The sequence below is a fragment of the Hemitrygon akajei genome, unplaced genomic scaffold (assembly GCF_048418815.1).
Source record: "Hemitrygon akajei unplaced genomic scaffold, sHemAka1.3 Scf000035, whole genome shotgun sequence".
NCBI lineage: Eukaryota > Metazoa > Chordata > Chondrichthyes > Myliobatiformes > Dasyatidae > Hemitrygon > Hemitrygon akajei.
Window position 1 is genome coordinate 4417352 of NW_027331921.1, and position 12501 is coordinate 4429852.

General features: G+C 53.7%; 1 protein-coding gene across 1 annotated transcript in view; it reads left to right on the top strand.

Moving 5' to 3' along the window:
- The first annotated feature begins 12025 nt into the window (after positions 1 to 12025).
- LOC140720043 (uncharacterized) overlaps positions 12026 to 12501 on the top strand; it is a 33576-nt gene continuing 33100 nt past the window's right edge. The window contains exon 1 of the mRNA XM_073034943.1: positions 12026 to 12113. The gene's annotated coding sequence lies outside the window, so the exon portion shown is untranslated. The remainder of the gene's footprint in view (positions 12114 to 12501) is intronic.

A 12501-nucleotide genomic window follows, 5' to 3' on the forward strand; every position in this document is an offset into this window, starting at 1 on the left:
TTAATTTCTGGACGCTCCGTTAAAGGAAGTGTGAGTGTCTTTGGGGAGGATACAGTGGGGATTCACTAGGATGCTGCCCGGTAGAGAGTGCAATATCTATAGGCAGTGGTCAGAATTTTCGGTTTCTTTTCTCTGGAGCGGCGAAGGCGGAGGGGACAACTGGCAGAGGTTTATCACACTAGAACAGACACAGATGGACCAGAGAGCGTGTGTTATTACCCCCAGGATAAAAATGTCTAATTCAAGAGCGCATGCATTGAGGTGAAAGGGGTAAGTTCAGAGGAGATGAGGTCGACAAGTTTTTTATTCATACAGAGACTGGTGGGTAATTGTTCTGTGCTACCAGAGACGGTGGTGAGGGCAGATCGATATAGGCGTTTCACTGGCTCTTTGACAGGCACGTGGATTTACAGGGAATTGAGAGAGATGGACGTGTGAAAGGCAGAAGGGATTTAGATTAATTGGTATATCACAACATTGCGGGCCGAAGGGTCACCTCTGTCCGGTAATTGACGTTCACTGCTCTACAGGAGGGTCAGGGAGTGTTTTGAACTCACGGGATGGGAAACGCAGGGGGCGGGGTAGATGAAGGAATATGACGCTGCATTGAGAAACTTAGGGAAGGACCTCTCGACATAGGCAGTGAACGAGCCACACAGCCCTCACCGCTACACAAACACCCCCCTCACCGTGACACCGACACAACCCTCACTACTACCCAGACACCCCCCTCACCGTGACGCCGACACAGCCCTCACTACTACACAGACACCCCCCTCACCGTGACACCGGCACAGCCCTCACTACTACACAGACACCCCCCTCACCGTGACACCGACACAGCCCTCACTACTACACAGACACCCCCTCACCGTGACACAGACACAGCCCTCACTACTACACAGACACCCCCTCACCGTGACACCGACACAGCCCTCACTACTACACAGACACACCCCTCACCGTGACACCGGCACAGCCCTCACTACTACACAGACACACCCCTCACCGTGACACCGACACAGCCCTCACTACTACACATACACCCCCTCACCGTGACACCGACACAGCCCTCACTACTACACAGACACCCACACCCCTCACCGTGACACCGGCACAGCCCTCACTACTACACAGACACCCCCCTCACCGTGACACCGACACAGCCCTCACTACTACACAGACACACTCCCTCACCGTGACACCGACACAGCCCTCACTACTACACAGACACCCCCCTCACCGTGACACCGGCACAGCCCTCACTACTACACAGACACCTCCCGCACCGTGACACCGACACAGCCCTCACTACTACACAGACACCCCCCTCACCGTGACACCGACACAGCCCTCACTACTACACAGACACACCCCTCACTGTGACACCGACACAGCCCTCACTACTACACAGACAACCCCTCACCGTGACACCGACACAGCCCTCACTACTACACAGACACACCCCTCACCGTGACACCGACACAGCCCTCACTACTACACAGACACACCCCTCACTGTGACACCGACACAGCCCTCACTACTACACAAACACACCACTCACCGTGACACCGACACAGCCCTCACTACTACACAGACACCCCCCTCACCGTGACACCGACACAGCCCTCACTACTACACAGACACACCCTCACCGTGACACCGACACAGCCCTCACTACTACACAGACACACCCTCACCGTGACACCGACACAGCCCTCACTACTACACAGTCACACCCCTCACCGTGACACCGACACAGCCCTCACTACTACACAGACACCCCCCTCACCGTGACACCGACACAGCCCTCACTACTACACAGACACACCCCTCACCGTGACACCGACACAGCCCTCACTACTACACAGACACACCCCTCACCGTGACACCGACACAGCCCTCACTACTACACAGACACCCCCCTCACCGTGACACCGACTCAGCCCTCACTACTACACAGACACACCCCTCACTGTGACACCGACACAGCCCTCACTACTACACAGACAACCCCTCACCGTGACACCGACACAGCCCTCACTACTACACAGACACACCCCTCACCGTGACACCGACACAGCCCTCACTACTACACAGACACACCCCTCACTGTGACACCGACACAGCCCTCACTACTACACAAACACACCACTCACCGTGACACCGACACAGCCCTCACTACTACACAGACACCCCCCTCACCGTGACACCGACACAGCCCTCACTACTACACAGACACACCCTCACCGTGACACCGACACAGCCCTCACTACTACACAGACACACCCTCACCGTGACACCGACACAGCCCTCACTACTACACAGTCACACCCCTCACCGTGACACCGACACAGCCCTCACTACTACACAGACACCCCCCTCACCGTGACACCGACACAGCCCTCACTACTACACAGACACCCCCCTCACCGTGACACCGACACAGCCCTCACTACTACACAGACACACCCTCACCGTGACACCGACACAGCCCTCACTACTACACAGACACACCCTCACCGTGACACCGACACAGCCCTCACTACTACACAGTCACACCCCTCACCGTGACACCGACACAGCCCTCACTACTACACAGACAACCCCTCACCGTGACACCGACACAGCCCTCACTACTACACAGACACACCCCTCACCGTGACACCGACACAGCACTCACTACTACACAGACACCCCCCTCACCGTGACACCGACACAGCCCTCACTACTACACAGACACACCCCTCACCGTGACACCGACACAGCCCTCACTACTACACAGACACACCCCTCACCGTGACACCGACACAGCCCTCACTACTACACAGACACACCCCTCACCGTGACACCGACACAGCCCTCACTACTACACAGACACACCCTCACCGTGACACCGACACAGCCCTCACTACTACACAGTCACACCCCTCACCGTGACACCGACACAGCCCTCACTACTACACAGACAACCCCTCACCGTGACACCGACACAGCCCTCACTACTACACAGACACACCCCTCACCGTGACACCGACACAGCACTCACTACTACACAGACACCCCCCTCACCGTGACACCGACACAGCCCTCACTACTACACAGACACACCCCTCACCGTGACACCGACACAGCCCTCACTACTACACAGACACACCCCTCACCGTGACACCGACACAGCCCTCACTACTACACAGACACACCCCTCACCGTGACACCGACACAGCCCTCACTACTACACAGACACCCCCCTCACCGTGACACCGACACAGCCCTCACTACTACACAGACACATTCCTCACCGTGACACCGACACACCCCTCACCGTGACACCGACACAGCCCTCACTACTACACGGACACACCCCTCACCGAGACACCGACACAGCCCTCACTACTACACAGACACCCCCTCACCGTGACATCGGCACAGCCCTCACTACTACTCAAACACCCCCCTCACCGTGACACCGACACAGCCCTCACTACTACACAGACACACCCCTCACCGTGACACCGACACAGCCTTCACTACTACACAGACACCTCCCTCACCGTGACACCGACACAGCCCTCACTACTACACAGACACCACCCTCACCGTGACACCGACACAGCCCTCACTACTACACAGACACAACCCTCACCGTGACACCGACACAGCCCTCACTACTACACAGACACACCCCTCACCGTGACACCGACACAGCCTTCACTACTACACAGACACCTCCCTCACCGTGACACAGACACAGCCCTCACTACTACACAGACACCACCCTCACCGTGACACCGACACAGCCCTCACTACTACACAAACACCCCCCTCACCGTGACACCGACACAGCCCTCACTACTACACAGACACACCCCTCACCGTGACACCGACACAGCCTTCACTACTACACAGACACCTCCCTCACCGTGACACCGACACAGCCCTCACTACTACACAGACACCTCCCTCACCGTGACACCGACACAGCCCTCACTACTACACAGACACCACCCTCACCGTGACACCGACACAGCCATCACTACTACACGGACACCCCCTCACCGTGACACCGGCACAGCCCTCACTACTACACAGACACCCCCCTCACCGTGACACCGACACAGCCCTCACTACTACACAGACACCCCCCTCACCGCGACACCGGCACAGCCCTCACTACTACACAGACACCCCCCTCACCGTGACACCGACACAGCCCTCACTACTACACAGATACACCCCTCACCGTGACACCGGCACAGCCCTCACTACTACACAGACACCCCGCCCACCGTGACACCGACACAGCCCTCACTACTACACAGACACTCCCCTCACCGTGACACCGACACAGCCCTCACTACTACACAGACACACCCCTCACCGTGACACCGACACAGCCCTCAATACTACACAGACACACCCCTCACCGTGACACCGACACAGCCCTCACTACTACACAGACACACCCCTCACCGTGACACCGACACAGCCCTCACTACTACAGAGACACAACCCTCACCGTGACACCGACACAGCCCTCACTACTACACAGACACACCCCTCACCGTGACACCGACACTGCCGTCACTACTCCACAGACACCCACCCCCCTCACCGTGACACCGACACAGCCCTCACTACTACACAGACACCCACCCCCCTCACCGTGACACCGACACAGCCCTCACTACTACACAGACACTCCCCTCACCGTGACACCGACACAGCCCTCACTACTACACAGACACCCCCCTCACCGTGACACCGACACAGACCTCACTACTACACAGACACCCCCCTCACCGTCACACCGACACAGCCCTCACTACTACACAGACACCCACCTCACCGTGACACCGACACAGCCCTCACTACTACACAGACACAACCCGCAGCTTGACACCGGCACAGCTCACAACCGGAGATGACCACGCCACCGACACACCGACACGCCTTGCAGCATAACACGAACCCACCGCCCAACGATCCCGACACACTGTCACGACCTTCACCACAGCAGGGACACAATCTCCCCGCATGCAAAATCCCCTCCCTCTCCAAGACTCCTCTCCATCTCCGTCTACACTCATTCTCCTGCACTGCTACCTGTCTCCGTCACACACTCCTTCCTTTACACCACTCCATCCCCGTCACCGTCCCTCCCTTACAAGCTGACCCGTCTTCGTGACACACTCCCTCTCTGTACACATCACCGACTCCGTTATCTCCTGTCGGCCCACCGCAACAACCCGTCCCGGTGCCCCGCAGTGAGATTAGTCTGGAGACTGACACGGGCCTTGGAGAGAGTGGAGTAGTGGGAATATTTCTAGAAAACTCTCTGGGTTGCCTACTGGATCTATTTTGCTTCTGTTGAGATTTTCTAACTCTTTTTGATAGGAAAGTGGCCTCTCATGTCGTGTACAAGATGAACGCTGGCAAGTTCGAATGCACCGGATGCAAATCGTCCAGGAAGAGTTCCTCTTGCAATCGTGATAAACACCGTTTCATCTGCGAGACGGCCGCATCTTTATACGCGAATAGTCCTGAAGAGATCCAGGATCTCTGTCAACAGCTAGTGGGGGCGAGTTGAATCAACTGATAATTCCTCTTTCACCCCGGTCTCTCACTCCCCCATCTTATCTGCCCTTTGCCTCTCCTTCCCTTCCCTCCACCTCTATCGCACCTGTTCTCCCAATCGCGCCCTCTATTTCCCCGCCCCTCTAACGTCCCTCTCTCATCTTATCTAACCCATCTCTCTCTTCCTCCTCTATCTTCCCCACTCTCATCTGAATCCTGTGCCCTCTGATTCTCGATTCCCCGAGCATAGGGAGAAAAGACTAGGCGTATTTACCCTCTCCCCCTTCATTCCAAGGAATAAAGTCCTGACCTACCCCACATCTCTCCATAACTCAGTCCCTCGAGTCCTGGCAACATCCTCGTAAATATCCACCTGCACTCTTGCCAGCTCAATGGCATCTTCGCTGCAGCAGGGCACGCAGATCCGAACACCCTACTCCAATGCGGGTTCACGGACGTCTTGTACAACTGCAACGTCAGCTCCGGGCGCCTGTACTCAGTGTCCTGACTGATGAAGGCCAGCTTTATTATTTGTGACTTAAACCACCTGCGATTTGTTCATTTCTGCATCAGTCCGGCGCAGAAATGTAAAATTAATGTAAATTACAAAAAGATTATAAATACCACAAAATGCCGAGGGTGTGCTCCTGAAATGGTGGAGGGGAAGAGTGGGAGCGGTGGTGTCCGTGACGGGGTTGTCTGAGTCTGCTTCCCTCTGCAGTCTCTGGCCACCCTGGGCGTTGCCGACTCCACACTAGGCGGTGATGCGATTGGACAGAGCGCCCTCCAGCGGACATCCATAGACATTTGCTCGTGTTCAATGAAACACCAAATCGTCACAAACTCCTGCCGTCACAATACCTTCTGTAGCCAGGGAGTTATGGATGGTGTCAACCCAAGTGCAGAGTAAGGTCTGGAATTGAATCAGACTCAGACTCAAAATAAACAAGACGGCAGTAACTACATCCAAAGTGACAATCACAACCCACAGTGCTAGAAATGGATCTCCTACGGTTGAGCACTGAGTGCTCAGCACAATCCATTTAATTACAGACATTCCAGTAAGGAATGTGTCAGGCAGAAATTGGCAGTCCGAGTCTTAAAGTGAAAGTGACAGCTACGCTCACTCCAAATGAGGCCACATCAATTCCTTAAAATTAAATCCTTGCCTGGGAAATTTTATTTGCCTTCCTCACCACCGAGTCCTTGAACAATCCAGCCTGTTGGTAACAAAGGTTTTCAGTGCCCTACTAGAAACACATTCGGAACCCGATACCTGGCGAGATTTCACCCACCTGAAGGATGATTCTTACATCATCCGTCGAGACAGAGGTCACAGAAGTGAAGGGGGTGAGCAGAGCCGAACAATATGCCCCTCTCCAATGTCCTGTTAAACTGCAACGTGACTTCGCAACTCGTGTACTTACTCACCTGCACCCCTGCAAGTCTCCGTCATGTATTCCCTCCCTTAGACACAAACTGTTTTACGTCAGCCCATCCCTCCACTAAAATCCGCTCCCTCTCCGTGATTCCCTCCCACTTCTACACCACTACCCGGTCTAGTCAATCTATCCCTTCACTTCACCCTTGGTCGGCTGCATGACCCCCTCGCTCTTCTACACACCGCCAGTCTCTGTCACCACCAGCAGTCACTGTGCACTTCCCTGTCTCCATCAGCCCTTCCTCCCCTACAACACCCTTCGTTGTCATTTTCGTCAATCCTCCTTCGTCGCCGAACAACCTCGTCACCGTCAGACACGACAGCCCTACACCATACACCTCCTTTCAGTCACCAGCTTCCTCTTCTACACAACGCGTCTACATCACCGCTCCGTCCCCTACACCCCTCGTCGTTTACGTTATCTCCTCCTTTCACAACTCCTGCCTCCGTCTCCCTGACCCGCTCCATTCCCTACAGCCATCCATGGTTCCATCAACACTCTCCCTCCTCTATATCCCTCCCTCTCACTGTTCATATTGAATTCTGGGGAGGAAGGGGGAGAGTTGACGTCTGGTGTTACAACGCCCCGCCCCCCTCCACCGGATATCGATTACTCTGTTCTGAGCCTTTCACTATACTGTGTGGACAGGCCGGTCGTGTGGGTCGACACCATTTCCTTCCATTGACTGACAGCTCAACGCCACGTCCTGGCTCTCCTTCTCCGCCACTTCCCTTTTCCTCCCTGGACACCATCTGGACGCAAACACACGAACGATCTCCGAGACTGACACACAATTCAGGTCTGCTAGAATGGGGAAGTGCTGGGGATTGGTGAGAGAGAAGGAGCTTTTGAACCTGGGAGTGTGTGAAGGGATCAGGGGGAGGGAGATTCAGTTTGTGTCTAAACCCGTGAGTGTGTGAAGGGATCAGGGGGAGGGAGCTTCTGTTTGTGTCTGAACACGGGGGGGTGTGAAGGGATCAGGGGGAGGGAGCTTCAGTCTGTGTCTGAACCCGGGTTTGTGTGAAGGGATCGGGGGAGGGAGCTCCAGTTTTTGTCTCAACCCGGGAGTGTGTGAGGGATGGTCCGACGAAAGTGTCTAACTTCAGGACTGTGTGATGAGACGGAATCTGGCCCTAAAAATGTGTGCTGGAACGATCCGGAGGAAGGTTTACTCTCTGCCTGACCCCGGGAGTGTGTGATGGGACGGTGTGGAGGGAGATTCACTCTATGTATGACCCCGGGATTGTGTGATGGGACGGTGTGGAGGGAGATTCACTCTATGTCTCACCCCGGGAGTGTGTGATGGGACGGTGTGGAGGGAGATTCACTCTGTGTCTCACCCCTGGAGTGTGTGATGGGACAGGGTGGAGGGATATTCACTCTGTGCATGACCCCGGGAGTGTGTGATGGGACGGTGTGGAGGGAGATTCACTCTGTGTCTGACCACAGGAGTGTGTGATGGGACGGTGTGGAGGGAGATTCACTCCATGTCTGACCCGGCGAGTGTGTGATGGGACGGTGTGGAGGGAGATTCACTCTGTGCCTGACCCTGTGAGTGTGTGATGGGACGATGTGGAGGGAGATTCACTCTGTGTCTGACTCCGGGAATGTGTGATGGGACGGTGTGGATGGAGATTCACTCTATGTCTGAGCCCGGGTGTGTGTGAAGGGATCAGCGGCCGGGAGCTTCAGTTTGTGTCTGAAACTGGGAGTGTGTGAGGGGATGGTCCGAAGAAATTGTCTAACTTCAGGACTGTGTGATGGGATGGTATCGCGAGACCATCAGTTCTTGCCTGACACCGAGAGTGTGTGATGGAATGATGCAGGGGAATGTGCACTCTGTGCCTAGCTCTGGGGTGAGTGATGGAACGATGTGGACCAGGGAATGTGTGATATGACGGTGTGGATGGAGCTTTACTATGTGTGGATCATGGGGATCTCTTCCAAGGAAGTTACCACCTTTACAGACGAGACGGTTTCATTTCATTTCAATTCAATTCAAGTCAAGCTTAATTGTAATTCTATCACACATGAATACTCATGTATGTAGCCAGGACCAAGCTGAAAAAGATATTACCAATTGTCACATACGGCACAAAGCACACACAATATGCATAAGATATAAAGGAAGCAAACATTGTAGAACATCAGTAAAAACATTCACACAATATGTCTGCACACACACACACACACACACACACACACACACACACACGCACACACACACACACACACACACACAGATATGTAATGGTGTGTGAGTTTTCACTGATAATGTACTGATTTCTCTGTTGCAGCAGTGTCTCTTGTTATTACTAGCAAATAACAGGGACTTTGCAATGTGCGCCATCCAATGAGAAACTTAGCTGCCTTTTGGGCGAGATACTGAGAGCGAAGACACAAGAGGAGTGAGCTGGGATCCCGCAGGACCGAGTGGACTTGGAGTGCGGGTCCGGGAGTAGACGGCGATCGGTGGAAATCGATGTGGAATTCAAGGACGGAGAACCGTGCGCTCCAACTTGCACAATAAACTTTCACTGAAATTTGCCCTTTTTCTCTTTGTTTCCAATTATGAAGCACATCTCTTTAATCGCATTTGGTGTACCGTCTGCTCTTTCGTGTTACTGAGTTGTACAAGTGGAAAACGTCACGCAGTATCCACACAAACGAGACTTCATCGTTTTGGCGTGGGTTGGGAGGGTGCGGTGACTGTCTTCCTCTGGTATAACGTAGCCGGCCGAACCTGGGGTTTACACATGCACCCCCACTGAATCCTACAATTGGCCAGAACAGATTTTGTTTTCTGCTGAGCGAACACTAGGGGGCACCACACACTCCTGCCTGGAGACTGGGCCACACCGCCCTCACGATGCTCAGCTCCTTCATTTCCTCTCCCATCAGCAACTCTCAGTTTACACCTGAATTTGAGTGGAACTTGTATCCCAGCGGGAAGTTTTCCCATCTAACAGGGAAGTGGCGGGACTTAAAGATGAGTTGCAGGAGGAAGAAGGCCAGAACGCCTGAACAGGTAGTGGAGTGGTTGTTGGAACAGACTTCAGACAAAGTTGGGAAGTAGAATGTTGTGTCTGCTGGGACTCATGTCTGAGCAGCGTCCGTTTCAATGCAGGAAGTATTGTACAGAAGGTTGACCAGCTCAGGGTAGGGGCCAACGTCTGGAGGCGTGATATTTCAGCAAAGCGTGAGAGTTGGTTGTAGGACGGGCAGGACCGTTAGCTCAGTATTCCCGGGTTTTAGTCGTACTAATGCGGGAATAATTGAAGGGCTCGGACAGCTTTACTGGACAAGAAACTATCACGGCGATGCTCAGTCAGGTGAGACTGGAGAACTCGTCCAGGTGAGGCTTCACGGGTAGATCTGAGGAATGAGGTAAGAACTCGCTCATTAGACATATTATCGACCACCTAACAGTCCTGGGGATTCAGAGGAACAAATCTGTAGAGAGATCTCAGACTGTTACAAGAAACATAAGGTTGTGATCGTGAGTGATTTTAACTTTCTTGGTATTGACTGTGAGTCCCATACAGTGAAAGACCATTGGGAGAATTTGTCAAATATTTTAAAGGAAGTTTCCGTAATCAGTACGTATAAAGTTCTAACAAGAGTGTGCAGTTCATGATCTTCTCCCACGGAATGGGACAAGGCAGGGGATAGAAGCTTCAGTGGGGGACCAATTTTCACCTAGTGATGATAATGCCATTACATACAAGTTGATTATGGGAAAGGATAGTTCTGACCTCTGTTATAGATTCTGAATTGGATAACGGCCAATTTTATTGGAGTCGGGGATGTTGATTTATGGCAAAGTTCTACTTGGTAAGTTGGAGTCCAAGCGTTGTTTAACCTCAGTGTAGAAGGGAAGAGCCCGAACCGTGAATAGTGGGAAGAACTGAATGAGAGCGCGACTTCAGTGAACAGGATCGGGGTGCCGAGGAACCGACGGACAAAGCAGATAGGAAATGGGACTGGGTTTGACGTTTCCGAGTTCACTCATTCATTTCGGGTCGCCCCGTTACAGGATGAGTGTGGGGCTCCTTGGAGAGGATATAGAGGAGTGTTCCCTGGGACGCTTCCAGGAATAGAGAGCAAAATGTAAAAGCAGATGTCGGAAATTTTCGTTTCTTTTCTCCGGAACGGGGGAGTCTGCGGATACACCTGACAGCTGTTTACGTCATTTCGAGAGACACAGACTGACCAGACAGCGGGTATTTTTACCCTCAGGGTGGGAATGAATAATACCGGAGTGCCCGCTTTAAGGTGAGAGGGGGTAAGTTGAAGGGAGATGTGTTCGGTACGTTTCTGTTGTGAAAGGGTTTGGTGAGTGATTGGAACGTGCTGCCAGCGCTGGTGGTGGAGGGAGATCCACAGAGGCGTTTAAGGCTGTTTAACAGGCTCGTTGGTGTGCAGGGAATGGAGGGAGACTGACATTGTGTCCGCAGATTTAGTTTATTTGGTATATCACAAACTTGTGGGCCGAAGGGTCTGTTCTGCTCAGTTACTCACGTACTCTGCTCTGTAGAAAAAAACGCAGTGTGCTGTTTGAAATCATCGGGTGGGAAGAGATCAAAGGATTTGGGTAATCTCCGTCAAACAGTCGCTCTCCTACACCACCCCCGTCTCCGTCACCCCTCCCACCCTTGCAAGCTCCCCCGTCATGGTGAACCAGTCCCTCACTTCGCCGTGTCGCTCATCCTCTACCTTCCCTACTGCCCGCCCACTCTCCGTGACACGCTCCATCCTCTAAAACCCTCACTATCTCCGTCGACCCCTCCCCTCTCTGTGACAACAGGCAATTGTGGTGACTATGAGAGAGAGAAAGCGTCTGGTGCTGCACCTCTCCCCTCCCACCGGATATCTGTCACAGGTTTCTGAGCCTCTTCACAGCTCTACATGCACAGACCGGTCACATGGTTCCACCATCAGTGGCTGCAGTCCCACCACCCTTTCACTGGCCTCCTCTCTCCTCCCTTTCCTTCCTCTTCTGGCAGCACGCCATCCTGTCACACAGACACACACACCATCTCCGAGAGACACACACAGTTCGAGTCTGCTGGAACGCCGAAGTGCTCGGTATTGGTGAGTGGGGAGACGGGGGGGGGAGGGGGCTGGGGGAGCCGCATATATTTTCTGACTCTAGTACACTGTGCTGCGATGGAGCGGGGGGGTGGTTCACATGTCTGACACCGGGAGTGTGATGGGTCGGTGTAGGCTGAGTTTCTGTCTGTGTCTGATCCCGGGAGTGCATAATGGGAGCAGTGTGGAAGGGATTGTTCACTCCGATTCTGACCCCGGTAATGTGTGCTGGATCGTTGCGGAGTGAGCGTTACTCAGTGTATGTTTCCAGGAGTGTGTGATGGGCTTTTATGGAGGGATTCTCGCTCTGCCTCTTACTCTTGGTCATGGGTCGGTCGATTTCGGCGTTTAAGTTGACTCTAATCAGAGATAGGGAGCAAGAAAATGGTGC